We start from the raw sequence: 13,541 nt of genomic DNA, 5'->3' as shown, positions 1-13,541 counted from the left end.
ACAAAAAGTTAATATTTTGATTGCCTTGAATTTATCAAACTAAAATTCTGAACAATATGTCACAGCATAAAAAACAACCTGAAACTGTAATTTGAAAACATTCAGTCAAATTACAGTTTTAGTCGAGTTTCAGTAAATTTGATAACAACAAAAAAAGTCAGAAAAACTTTACGCTTGTTGAATTTTAATTTGATTTAGTTACTTTTAAAAACCTTGAGTTATATTATATCCGAATAATATTCTAGTGACGCATTCTCAATTCTCGCTTCTCTCGGATTACCAAGTATGTTTTTACTGTATCCACCTATAAAAAAACCTGGAAACGGAGAATAGTTGACGAAGGTATAGGATCAAGGAAAAACATGGAGACCACATCTTTGTACGAGGGCTCGATTGCACTGGAGGCAATTTTTAGATGTCCCATGATGATTGTTTATATCAGGGACTATTTTTGTGAAAACACTTTACCATATTTTCTTGAATTTTCCCACATTTTTCTTAATTTTCCAAAAAAAAGTTAGGGAAATTTTGAAAAATTTTGTAAATTCGTGAAAATGTGGGAAAATTTAAGAAAATATGAGTAAATGTTTTCGTAAAAAATAGTCCCAAGTTACTGGTTGAAAATATGCACACATGTTAAAGTCAAAAAATCACACTTTTAATCAAGACACAAGTTTGGAGAACGTTAGGTGAAATTCAAACAAAAAATTAGTAGTCCAAGGCCGTATATTACTGGCTGCAAATAACGCCACGAAGTAGACCTAATTCATTTTATTTTGTTTTCCTGTCAATCTTAACAGTATAGAAAAACAATAGAAAAGTTTGAATTAGGTCTCTTTCGAGTAGCAATGTGTACGTAACAGTTAGTGTTTGTTCAAGAACGTACGTGGTGTACGTTTCATTCTTGACCTCTTTCCCTCGTTTCGTTTCAATTTTAGCCCCTGCCCTGTTCGTGAGTGGCAAATAAATGTTGTATGGTTATGTGTGCAATGCTGTACACTTGGGGAGATCACGCGTATCTAATATAGTTGTGAGATCTCCTCTTGCATATGGATCGACCTTGGGTCAATTACCATAAAGTATTGCTCGCAATTGCGTATGAAGTACCTTCCACTTCAAGCAAAACACGCAGCCATTCCGTTTTAATTTTTTACAATGTCGATTTCGTTACGTTTAGGTTTTGACCGGTAACCCGTCAAATTTTCGGATTTCTAATTTCAAAAAAGAATTGACTTCGGGTTCGGGTCGGGTTTCCATATTTTCTTTGAACGAATGGGTGGTCGATTTTTGAACGTTCAATTAAACCGGGTTTTAAGATTTTCGAAAAAAACAAACACCGACCGTTCTCATAGGACGTAGGTATGTTTCGGGCGAAAATATTATGCGCATAAATGTAACGTGAATATTTGGTCGTTCGTCACAATGTCCTTACTTATTTGAATAAAAATATATTTTTGTATTTTCTGTTTATTTCTTTTAGCATATTTTTTCAAGCATCACCATGTGATTTCTTTCCGGAGATATCCCAACATTTTTATGAGGCCCCATTATAAACACACATTTCAAGCACGATAATATTAAGCCGCCTGTTCGGTTCTCACACACGAGAACCATTTTCAAAATGTACATCATATGGGCAGAAAAGAAAATACTTTGTTGCAAAAGCCAAAATAGATTTGGGCTTTATGTTCCGTTTTTTTCTTCTTCTTTACATTTCATCTGTTGTTGCTCTCTCGTGTTATATATTTCTTTCTCAGAACCAAAACAAGTTTATTTTTTGTTGGGTCCACAATTTGATTGACTTCGGTGGTAATTATTTATTTTTTTTCCTGCACGAGTTGTTCTATGGAACAGATGATAAAACTATAATAGAAGTTGTGTGTGTGTGTCTGTATAAACATAGTGAAGAGACAATCATTATTTCTTCGGGTTTTTTTTTGTTCTCGCTATAACTGGAGGAACATATTTATTTTTCATGCTTCGGGGCCGAAAATGAGGGCAATTTTTCGAATTTTCTCGGGTTTCCGGCCCTCTGCATGAAAACTCACATGTGCACCTGTTTGGGACGGTTGATTTAAGGCACTTTCGCTTGTAAGCCTCACTTCGTTCGGCCTACAATCCGCGAAATTTCCTTAAATCAATCGTCCAAAACAGGTACACAAATGACTATACTTATTTTATACCGACTAGGTAACATTAATCCACTCAGACATGATAGTTAATACCTACGTACAAGTTTTTGTGGAAATGAAATCTATTTGATTTAGGAGGTTTTATACTGAAGTGACAAGTAATGTACGAAAGCTTCATATATGTTTGTTTGAACTAAGATCAAACAGATTAAATAAATTCAATTAGTTGATTAGTGTTTGGGTATTTGAAACAGTAAATTGATGCATTAAATGGACATTTCAGAGAGAGATATAACATTGAAGAGTTGATTCGTTTCAACTTTTATTGTTTTAATTGTCGCAAATTATTTCTTTGTGCACTTTAGTCTTGACTTGAATTGGATTGACCTCACTAAGTTAATGACGCTGCAGATTCTCAGCGGATTATGATGGTCAATGTGTTGGACAATCTATGCTATCGACTGTTACGATAATAATGAACGACGACCTCCGGTTTCAATATCGTCTTAAATAGTAAAACGTGTATTAAAACAAATGAAGTAAAAGATTTTGCACTTAAAGATACTTTAAACATCGCAAGTAGTAGTCTTGCCGTATTTTTCTTTATGCTGTAATGGAAGACTATCATCTACTAGGCCCCATCTTTTGGATGGGTCAGATCCCTTGACTGACTGACTACTTTTCTCAAGAAGATTTTTGTAATCCGAGCAAAAAAAAATCACTCTAAAAGTATATAAACGTATACCAGGGTATGCGTACCCTACTTTCGATACAAAACACGTATATGAGAAATTCCAGCACTTGATCATATACTGGCTCATACGTATTTTCAGTACTTAAGAGGCATCGACGATTTGCTGAAAAGTATACATTTGGGTGATTTTAAAATACTGTCTTTTGGTGATATATTTCCACCAAAATTATCATTTTTCAAGTATGTACGACCGCAATAACGACCACGAATGTGTTAGCTTTCAACATAAAATAGATTTGGTTGTAGCAGTTTGACCAACCCTGAGAAAACTGAGCACTTTATGAAAATTTCGGTACACTGGTCACTTTTTTCAGAACTGGTCAAGTGACTACAACCAAATCTACTTTCTGTTGAAAGCTAATACATTCGTGGTCGTGTGTTTTGAAAAAAGGATTCTGATGAAAAGATACCATCAAAAAGGCAGCACGAGATACAGACCCTGGAAAGAGGCGAATTTCTTGCTTACATATTGAATAAAAATGAAACTCGTGTGATTACGGCCCTCGCTTCGCTCTGGCCGCAAAGTTCACACTCGTCCAAACTTTAATTTTTTTCTTATCATCGATATAAAGATATTACACACACAAAATTTTGGAATGAATCCTAGAATATTACTCCAGTATATTCCATTAACGAGTTTAACCCAAAAATGTCTTTCTTAGTGGGATAATTGTCTTTTGTGGACCATTAAGAATTACTCAACTAATAACACGATAATATCACGGGACGATACAAAAATTCTTTTAGGAATATCTCTGAGATCCCCCGACCGTCATAACCCAACTTTGAACTTATCATCGGGAATGGAATTCCCCGTGGAATAAAAAAAGTTTTTGAAATCCGTTGAGGATTACGTCAAGCTATCGTGTTATCTAGGAACGAGACAAAAATTCTTTTGGGAATATCTCTAAGATCACCAGCCCGTTACGACCCATCTTCGAACGTAGCCTTCGTAATTTTATTCCCTGTCGATTAAAAAAAAGTTTTTGGAAATCCGTTGAGGATTACGTCAAGTTATCGTGTTATTAAGGAACGAGACAAAAATTCTTTTGGGAATATCTCTAAGATCACCAGCCCGTTACGACCCATCTTCAAACTTAGCCTCAGCAATTTAATTCCCCGTCGATTAAAAAAAAGTTTTTGGAAATTCGTCGAAAACTACTCGAGTTATCGTGGAATCAAGCGACCAGACAAAAATTCTCTTGAGAATATCTCTAAGATCACCCGTCCGATAAAACCCATCTTCGAACTTAACCTGAGGAATTTAATTCCCCGTCAAATAAAAAAAAGTTTTTGGAAATCCGTCGAAAACTACTCGAGTTATCGTGGAATCAAGGGACGAGACAAAAATTCTTTTGGGAATATCTCTAAGAACACCCGACCGTAGTAGCCCATCTTCGAACTTAACCTGAGGAATTTAATTCCCCGTCGATTAAAAAAAAAGTTTTTGAAAATCCGTTGAAAATTACTCAAGTTATCGTGTTATCAACGAATCATCAAAGTGTGACAAACATTTTCTGTATTTAAGGTTTTTGGTCATACATTCATGCATTTTCAATCATAGTAGTGATCATTGTGTGACAAACATTTTAGGGTGTTTATCATCCGTAAGACCCATGACTTTCAGTCAAGGGAATTATCTTGCCGGAATAAATGCAAGTTCTGACTAGAGCACGTTCAAAATAATGAAGTGAAAGATTTGAATTCAATCTGTTTAAAATATTAGGTCTAAGTAAAAGAATAGCCGATAGTAATATGGCTGATTTGTTTGCTGTTTGTGAGAGGTTAAAAATCGATGTGTCGTAGAAATCGGGTTATTTGATATCTCAAATCAGTTTTATCATTGCACGTGATGAAAAATTGATAATATTTAACGAAAGGAATGTATGCAATTTACTCATCTTATATTTCGTCTTAATATTAGTAAATTCCCTACTTACGGCTAATCACTTATTTATTGCTCCTTAGGGTATCGTACTTATAGTAGTCTTACTCCTCCACAATGTTTATCACCAGCGAAACATACCTGAAATGAAAGTTGAAGACAAATATTTAGTAATTGTCGGTCAATGATAAAATGGAATAAATATCAATAAAAGAAGAAATTTGAATTTAAAATCTGAAATGGAAGCCTTCAGAATCAGATTTATTTTCAATTTACCTGGTGCCTCTCTTAACTCAAGTTTTTATTTTAAAGAATTTAACAAGACCTATTGGCACTTCTAATACACTGTAGATGGCGTCAAGTTTCTATGAAAATACCAGTGCCAATTTTTTTGAATTCTAATTCCAAAAATATCAAAAGAAAAAATCGGAAAAACTTCCGAAAAAATTCTGAAAATTTCCAAAAATAGGCCTTCTAAAGCTAAGTAATACAGTCAGATGTGAAATGAAATAGTTTCTGTAAATAAAGTATAGATTCGATTCGATTAGATTAGAGTTTTGGGAGGCTTCTTCCATTGAGAAGCAGCAGCCCAGATCAAAGATCTTTTGTTGCCTACTCCCTGACCTTCCTACTTCCATTAGGGGAATTTCCCTGTTTTCGACAGGGTATATCCTCATCTTGGAGTTCATGACACCCGAAGGTGCGAAACCTGATAATCCCTAAGGATATGCACACCAGTCTCAGGTATCAAGCCACAAGAACAGATAAAGTCTATTCTGTGGAGATGAACATTCGTGACAGTATCGATTACTCGCCCTACTCGCCTTATTACCAATCGCGTAAGTTTAAGGAGTTCATTACTCCAGGATTTCGACACAACTGGTCAGAAGAGTTAGGTGTGAATTCCTCCTTCGTATAGAGTATAGAGGCATAATATCCTGGAGAATACCGAGATTCCTACACGAAACTGATTTGTGTCACCCACTTGTGACGTTACATGTATTATCGTTTCCTGACACCTATAGAGGCTACTCTATTTCTATTTACCTAAGCGATGACGCGTCGGTATTTTTCGATACGGTTCATTAATGAGCAATTATAGTCATTGGGCAATCTCACAGAACGATGTTATAATTTTGACGCATTCGATCTTGTCGTACGGACGTCCCATCCCAAACATTAACTATTGTGGAATATCACCAAAGCAATTCCCTTGTAACTCGATTTGTATCAATTATGCGAAACAAATGTTGAAGCGACAACTGTCTAAGTCCTTCATGTCAGTTCAAAAGACTTTACTGAATTACTTCGAATTCGAAACGACTATACGAAACCGTCCTACGAACGGTTAATTTAAGTCAATGAAAAACAAAATGCAAATTCACGATGGGGAAGCATCGGACTTACTTTTTTTTATTTATTTATCCGACGAGAAGACTAAAACTAGAATTTAATTAACAGTCCCTGGAGTAACTTGTGTAACTTCGGTTGACACAAATTCCCTTAATTCTTCATCCTCCATAGCTTCTACTATGTGAAGAAACGAAACAAAAAATTATAATCAAATTCCCATTTTTAATTATTTTAATTTATTCCAAGCATTCGAATATATAATTCAAAAAAGCATATCGCAATTTCTGTTATAGGCCGCGCTAGTTCAGTTCATACAGTTTTTCCATAATTTTATACAGATATGTGCGACACTTCGAGCGGAGTGATATACGTAAAGTGTGTTGAATGTAGATAGTGTTAGTCAGTCAACAGTCGAAATAATTAAATTAAAAAAAAACTTCATTTCATTCCATAAAGGCTAATTTATTCAAAACTTTTATCCATATTCGGATGAAAATTTTTATCAAATAAATTGCGATGATAATTATATTCAGCAGAAATATGTTTTTTTTAACGCTCATGGAAGTTGTGCAATTTTATGACATTCATTTCATTCGTTAATTTTCAGTTGGAAATTATGTGGCAAGTAAATATTAAAATGTGAACAAAATCCACACAATCCCGAGTCTTGGTCCGAATTATTTAATGATTTTCATTAGAATCTCATCACGGTTGATGTTTGTTGAAATTTTGTTGAACGAAAATGTTTGCGCGGTAATTAGTGAATTAAAATCCACTTTTTTATCGGTGTGTGCTGGGTACATGAAATGAATTTGCTTTCGCTGCATAAAATATTATGGGATTTTATTTGTTTTTAATTTTTCGTTTGGAAATTAATTTTCGGTTTGATCACAATTTAAATTGCATGCAATTTGTTTGGAAACAACAACTCACATCAAACATGAGGACCTTCACATTTTACAATAATAAATTGTAAATTTGAAATATTGAAATAATGTTGTTTTTTCGGTATACACCAAATGTATCCCGCAAAATTTTAATTGTTGCGGGCAAAACAAGTTAGTTTTATTGTTGTTGCTCTTAATTAAGCCATTTGTCGAAATTATGTGAGTAAAACATTCCAACAATTTTATTAATTTGGAAATGGTTTAACCGCAATTATGGAAAATGCTGCGAGCAGTAAGATTTTACTTTACTGAATACACATACGTGTTGCATGACATTTTACAAAATATTACAAAATTATTATAAATTAACAATTATTTTACGACGTACTGCCAAAGTAGTTTTTTTTTTTGTATATTTCTATTTGTAAGTAGGCATTGATGACAGCGCTATTCCCTTCATTTCCGTGTATTCAGTAGGGCTATTCCCTTCATTTTATTTATACTGGATATACGAGTGTATATCCAGCATATCACGTATATCGAGTATTAGTTTGACAATTGCCATTTCCAGGTGATATTTTTTACGCGACGGATTTTGATCAAACAAAATGCCAGCGTGTAGCGCGAGATTCTAGGAGTCCGGTAAGGTAATGAGACTTTGGAAAAAAAAATCTTTTTAGCACATTGAAAACAACGTGTTTCCACAATCTTATCGCTCAGCAGATATTGGTCTGTCTAAAAAACTAATTACCTAGCCGGACTGAGATATCGCGCTACATGCTGGCATCTTGTTTGATCAAAATCCGTCGCACAAAAAGTATCATTTTCTTCCAGGTGGCAGTTGTCAAACTAATACGATTATACTCGATATACGAGATATATTCAAATATACTTGATATGCTGGATGTACGCTCGTATATCCAGTATAAATAAAATGAAGGGAATAGCCCTAGTATATTTCAGTATATCGAGCACACTTGAGTATATCTCGTATATGGAGTATAGTCGTACACGTTTGACAACTGCCACCAGGAAATTTAATTTTTCGCAACAAGTGACGAAAAATATGACTTTCCGTTGCATGTATAGCTATAAATGTTGTATGCAACTCGATGATAATTGCTTTTTTAGACGCACGATGTGTAATTGATGTGTATATTTTTGTGTAGATTGTCACTCGAGGCCGTAGGCCGAGTGTGACAATACACATCTCGTGTGCCTAAAAAAGCATCTATCACTCGGTTGTATAAATAACTATTTTCCGGGACGGATTTTGATCTCAGAAGTCCGAAAAGAAAATTTGTTTTTCAATCGAACCAACGTTCACAGAGCGATAAGACTTTGGAAACACTTTGTTTACAATGTGCAATACAGATTTTTTCCAAAGTCTTCTCGCTCGGTAAAAGTTGGTCCGATGGAAAAACTAATTACCTTGCCGGAATCCTGAGATCACGCGCTACACACTGGCATTTTATTTGATCAAAAAAAGTCGCGTAAAAAATATAATTTTCTTCCAGGTGGTGACAACTTATCTAGCAACTTATACGATTATGCTCGATATACGAGATATACTCAAGTATACTTGATATACTCAAGTATACTCGATATACTGAATATACAGAAATTAAAGGATTAGCCCTATTGACAAAGGGCGGAGAAACAACATATGACATCTGTTATCGAAAGTAATAACAAAAATAGAAGATGACGTCAAACTAATGTTGTCTTATATAGCGAAATGAATGTTCAAACGAATGAAGTAAAAGATTTTGTATCGAACACTAGGCGATACATTAAAGAAAAGAAGTAATAGATTCGATAAATTAATGTAAATACATTTTCTGTTTCGTCTAAGAGCTCCGTCTAAAGTTTTCAGCTCAATAGTCGACAGATAAACTAACCTTTTTACTAACCGCTGTATAAAACATACTAATTGTTTAAGTCTCACAACCCACTCCTTAGTGGGGACAACTCAGTCTATATCACAAATAAGTGGATTTTTCCGGAAACGCTGCCATTTACAAGTGGCATAAAGAGTATTGAGAAGTGAGAATGAGCGAACTTACGGTCAACATAGTTTTTTAGACGTTCAATGTTTTCCATTTTCAATGTACCGCCTAGCCCACAAACACCCAAACCTTTCAAATTGGATGTCAATTCGCAATTGCCCCAAAACTTACGTCCGGCTGAAGCTAACCTGAATATTGTCAGACCCTAAGATAGACTTCTGAATTTTCTACTTTCAATGCATCGATAAAAATCTGCTACTTCATCAGTTTTAACATGCGTTAGTGCTATATAATGAAACATCAGCCAGAATTCTTATTCAGCTTATTTTTTGTCGTCGCTGGCGTTAACAGATGAAATAACAAAAACTATAAGTGGTTTATTGATACATGCTCGTTACTATTATTATGAATAAGACTCTCTCATTCACACACCATGTGTTTTCCCTTGCATAATTCATCATGACAATATTGAGCCTGTTAATGTTCATAAGGTTCGGAGATTCCCGACTAGTCTCAAAATACGCAGAAAACAGTAATAGCCTTAATGTAACGACACTTGTAATGGTGTCAATGATACCCCGTTGTAATGTATTTTACGTTTTCATGTGTCGGGGCCGAAAATGAGTGAGTTTTGAGATTTTTCTCTGGTTTTTGACCCCTTACATGAAATTTTTTTTGTAACTCACTTCGTTCGGGCTACAACTCGCGAAATTGCCTAAAAACAATCGTCCAAAACAGATACACAAATAACTAATGTAACTTGAATACCCTTCACACCGACTTGTGCAACGTAAAGTATCTGACAGCGACTACAAATAATGTTACCGTCGGATTATCGCCGAGTTCTCTAATAGGCGATTCAGTTAGTCTTAGATGACCTAAATTTGACCTGTTCCGGTACTTTTTCACAGTTTACATCTGTCAATTCGACCAATTTTTCAATGCGATAGAAGATCATGCAAATCACACAGTAACACCTTTTCTTTTTATAAAGTCTTTGCGAACAATGAGCATCATATTCCGATCAAATAAAACACATAAGTTCAACCTTTTCATGACTGCAAACACAAAGGTATAAAAATTGCCAAAGGTCAAATCAATCACTAACCAACTAACACATAATTTGAACGAAAACCGTTACATTTATTTTCTCTTTATATAATATATGGTATAAATGAAAACCACCTACCGTTGGATACAGTACATTACATACGACTCAACTGTATGAAAGAACTTTTTAAACATAAAAATCCATTGAATTATTGCAAATGGTTAAAAAGAGAGAAGAGAGCGAAAAAAAAGTTCTACAATGCATCCAGTCGACACATAATTGATCATTTCCTTTTGCGATAAAGTAATTAAATGAACAGTGAAAAAGTTGAAGAAAAGAAAAGCTGCCGCACCACTTTTTCTCCATTACTTTATTAATGGTTTTTAAGACTTTGGTCTATCACAGACTTTTATCTTTTAACCGAGAGCAAAAGAGTTCAAAAGAAGATTGAAGATTTAGATTCAACATGAAAATACATTTTATTTATCCATTCAGCAAGATGATCTATACCATCGATTATTGATTGGTTACGTTTTTGTTGTATAGTGGTTGTATCCCAATCGAAAAAAAAAATTCATTTTCTAATGTACAAAATTGAATTGGAATATTGAATATTCCAAGTTTTATTCGGTTACTTTGGCATTGGAGCAAGATCCATCCATACACAAAATGATGATATATACACACGTAAACGCTTTCCGTATGCGCTAGAGATGGTGGAACAACCGAACAACAAAAAGTTGTAGACGTTTAATGTCAGACGGTTGTTAATGAAAACTACACCAAAAACTCATCCATCATCGAATAAACTAAGATTAATGATTCGGATAACAATGAATAAATTGCAAATTGAATGAATACATAAATGCGATGATATTGTATAGATATTGCAGGAATAGATGTATACGACGTGTTTGTGCGGACGGTGTTTTCTATGCTTGAAAACTTCATGGTTTCTTTGAAATAAGCATTTCGATCGAACGAACACTTATGTTTTTCGTCAGTCTCAGTCAAATGCAGCGATATTAAAGACTTTAAAAATTTGATTGGTAAGTTCCATTGACATTGATATCCGAATCAGAGGTTAATACGTTAGGAGAACAAATTGGTAGTGCAGAAGTTTTGGACACTTTTGTTTTATTTGTGATTTTGCGAGATAACTGTTATCATTGTAATTGAATCGGATTTCATTTACAAGATGATTCTGAAATATTTCTTAAAATGTAAAATATTTCGTCGAGCCGTTTATGATCTTCGCCGAAAGTGCCCATAACCCTAGCAGTGTTCGTATTGTCATACCTATTCGTTGTTTCAGATACATTTCTGATCTGTTTTCACTAGTTCGCTCCTGGATCGAATTTCCTGACCACAGTGTTCCAAAACGTTACTGCCACATTCATAAATCTATTTTTGACATCAGTACGTCACTTTGTGACCCCTTTATGTCCGGAATTACCGTACAGTAACAGTAGACTTTCGAAAAACCAAGAAAAAATTTTGTTGGTTTTTTGGGTTTTGGAGCCCATTTTCCCCGTGAGGGGTTTGTAAATTTTCCATGTTAAATATAAAAATCCTAAGGACGTTGCAACTTGCATTGAGACACCTCAAGCATACTCCTTATGGTATTTTCTATGTTCCCCTGCCCCTCGCCTTCACTTACTACTGCAGAAATGTTAGAGACAACGATTTTATTTCATGAGGCTTTTTTGAATTTTTTTGGTTATTGATGAAAATGTGGAATAAGAGATCTGTTTTACAGCGATTGGTGAGCAGGTAGGTTCGGGAACATAGAAAATACCATAAGGAGTATGCTTGAGGTGTCTCAATGCAAGTTGCAACGTCCTTAGGATTTTTATATTTAACATGGAAAATTTACAAACCCCTCACGGGGAAAATGGGCTCCAAAACCCAAAAAACCAACAAAAATTTTTCTTGGTTTTTCGAAAGTCTACTGTTACTGTAGGGTAATTCCGGACATAAAGGGGTCGCAAAGTGACGTACTGATGTCAAAAATAGATTTATGAATGTGGCAGTAACGTTTTGGAACACTGTGATGACGTATCAATGAACTGTATTGACTGCAAAAGGTAGTATGATGTAATTTTGCATCTGTTACCGATAACGACTTCAGGAATTAACGACAAACTTTGGCTAATACGGTCTTATATATCAAAAAGTATATTCAAAAGAATGAAGTAAAAGATTTTGAATTAAAACTCCTGAGACGTGAAATTTAAAGTCCCCAAATACATGCCGTCGCTACGAGAAACTTGATGAAGTTATATTAAAACTACTGACATGATTGCCATCAACTTCAAACTTTTTTTCTATCACAGGCGAAGCGCGACGATCGACTATTCACATTTGTGCAGAGAAATGTTTCTCTCATTTTCATTTTAAGTTATGGAACGCTAAGTGCTAACAGATTCAATTTATGACATTGTGAAGGTATCTGCTTTAAGTCTGCACACATTTCTAACATTAGTTTCGGCAACCGAAGAGATGTATCAGTTGGACTTATCTTTTTGATTATTTTGGTGACTTTAGGACGACAAAAATTTGCTTTACTCACCTCAAATTAGTTGGTGAAAAATTCATGTCGTTTGTTGTTTTTCTTAAATTCCAACAGTTCCACTTCTCATAACATGCTACAGACATACACTCTGTCCACATTAAGTCAGTTGCTTTGTCCACTCGTTCTACTAACATATGAAACATGTGTAACTTGTGGGACTGAGGAAAATGTAGAGTCGCAGAAATATTGCTGTAAGTATTTTGAGGTGAGTGTAGTTCACCCGTGACTTCGAAACCTTTATTCCACCATTTCCGGATCACTTTAATTCATTAATGCTTCCAAAACTCAGCACCAACGCCCACATCCCAGTTTAATTGTACAAATTATACCCGGAAAATATTTCTATCCAAAACGAAATTATTCGGTTAACGACATTGATTTGATTCACCTTTTTCGATCGTACAGCACGTACAGTAAATGTATATTTAACAATGTACTTACATTGTTTAAAATTATGAATATTCCAGGGACTTATAGACATTGAAAATTTTCGGTAATTGTCTCTTCTTCAATTTTTTTTTTTGAAGAACGAATAAGGAAAGGAAATGTTGCCAAAAATATAAATTTCCATGTTACCTTAACTGATGTTCTTTATAGAAAGTTTTTAACACCACAGTAATGTCCGAGCATATTTTATAGCTTAATAGAATGGGACGCCCATTTAGGTACACATTGTAGTACTAGGCCCCACCTCTTGGGTGGGTCGGGTCCCTTGACTGACTTGAAGAAATGTTAATTATTAAAATCTGTAATTAAGATATTCTTTTATACATTGGTATTTACGAGTAGAAACACTTAACCCGATTTTGGGCTACTGACTTCAGTTTAGAAACATGTAGTTGACAAATAAATCAAAAGCAAAGTGTGGGAAGTGGCTATTCCGTTCTTAAAGCAA

General features: G+C 34.7%; 1 protein-coding gene across 1 annotated transcript in view; it reads right to left on the bottom strand.

The window, feature by feature from the left end:
• Positions 1-4,845, bottom strand: part of LOC119070679 — a 72,383-nt gene extending 67,538 nt beyond the window's left edge. Inside the window, exon 1 of the mRNA XM_037175120.1 lies at positions 4,827-4,845. The gene's annotated coding sequence lies outside the window, so the exon portion shown is untranslated. The remainder of the gene's footprint in view (positions 1-4,826) is intronic.
• Between the last annotated feature and the right edge of the window lie 8,696 nt (positions 4,846-13,541).

This window comes from Bradysia coprophila (genome assembly GCF_014529535.1).
Source record: "Bradysia coprophila strain Holo2 chromosome IV unlocalized genomic scaffold, BU_Bcop_v1 contig_106, whole genome shotgun sequence".
In the NCBI taxonomy this organism is placed as follows: Eukaryota; Metazoa; Arthropoda; class Insecta; order Diptera; family Sciaridae; genus Bradysia; species Bradysia coprophila.
This window is presented reverse-complemented; position numbering and strand designations above follow the sequence as displayed.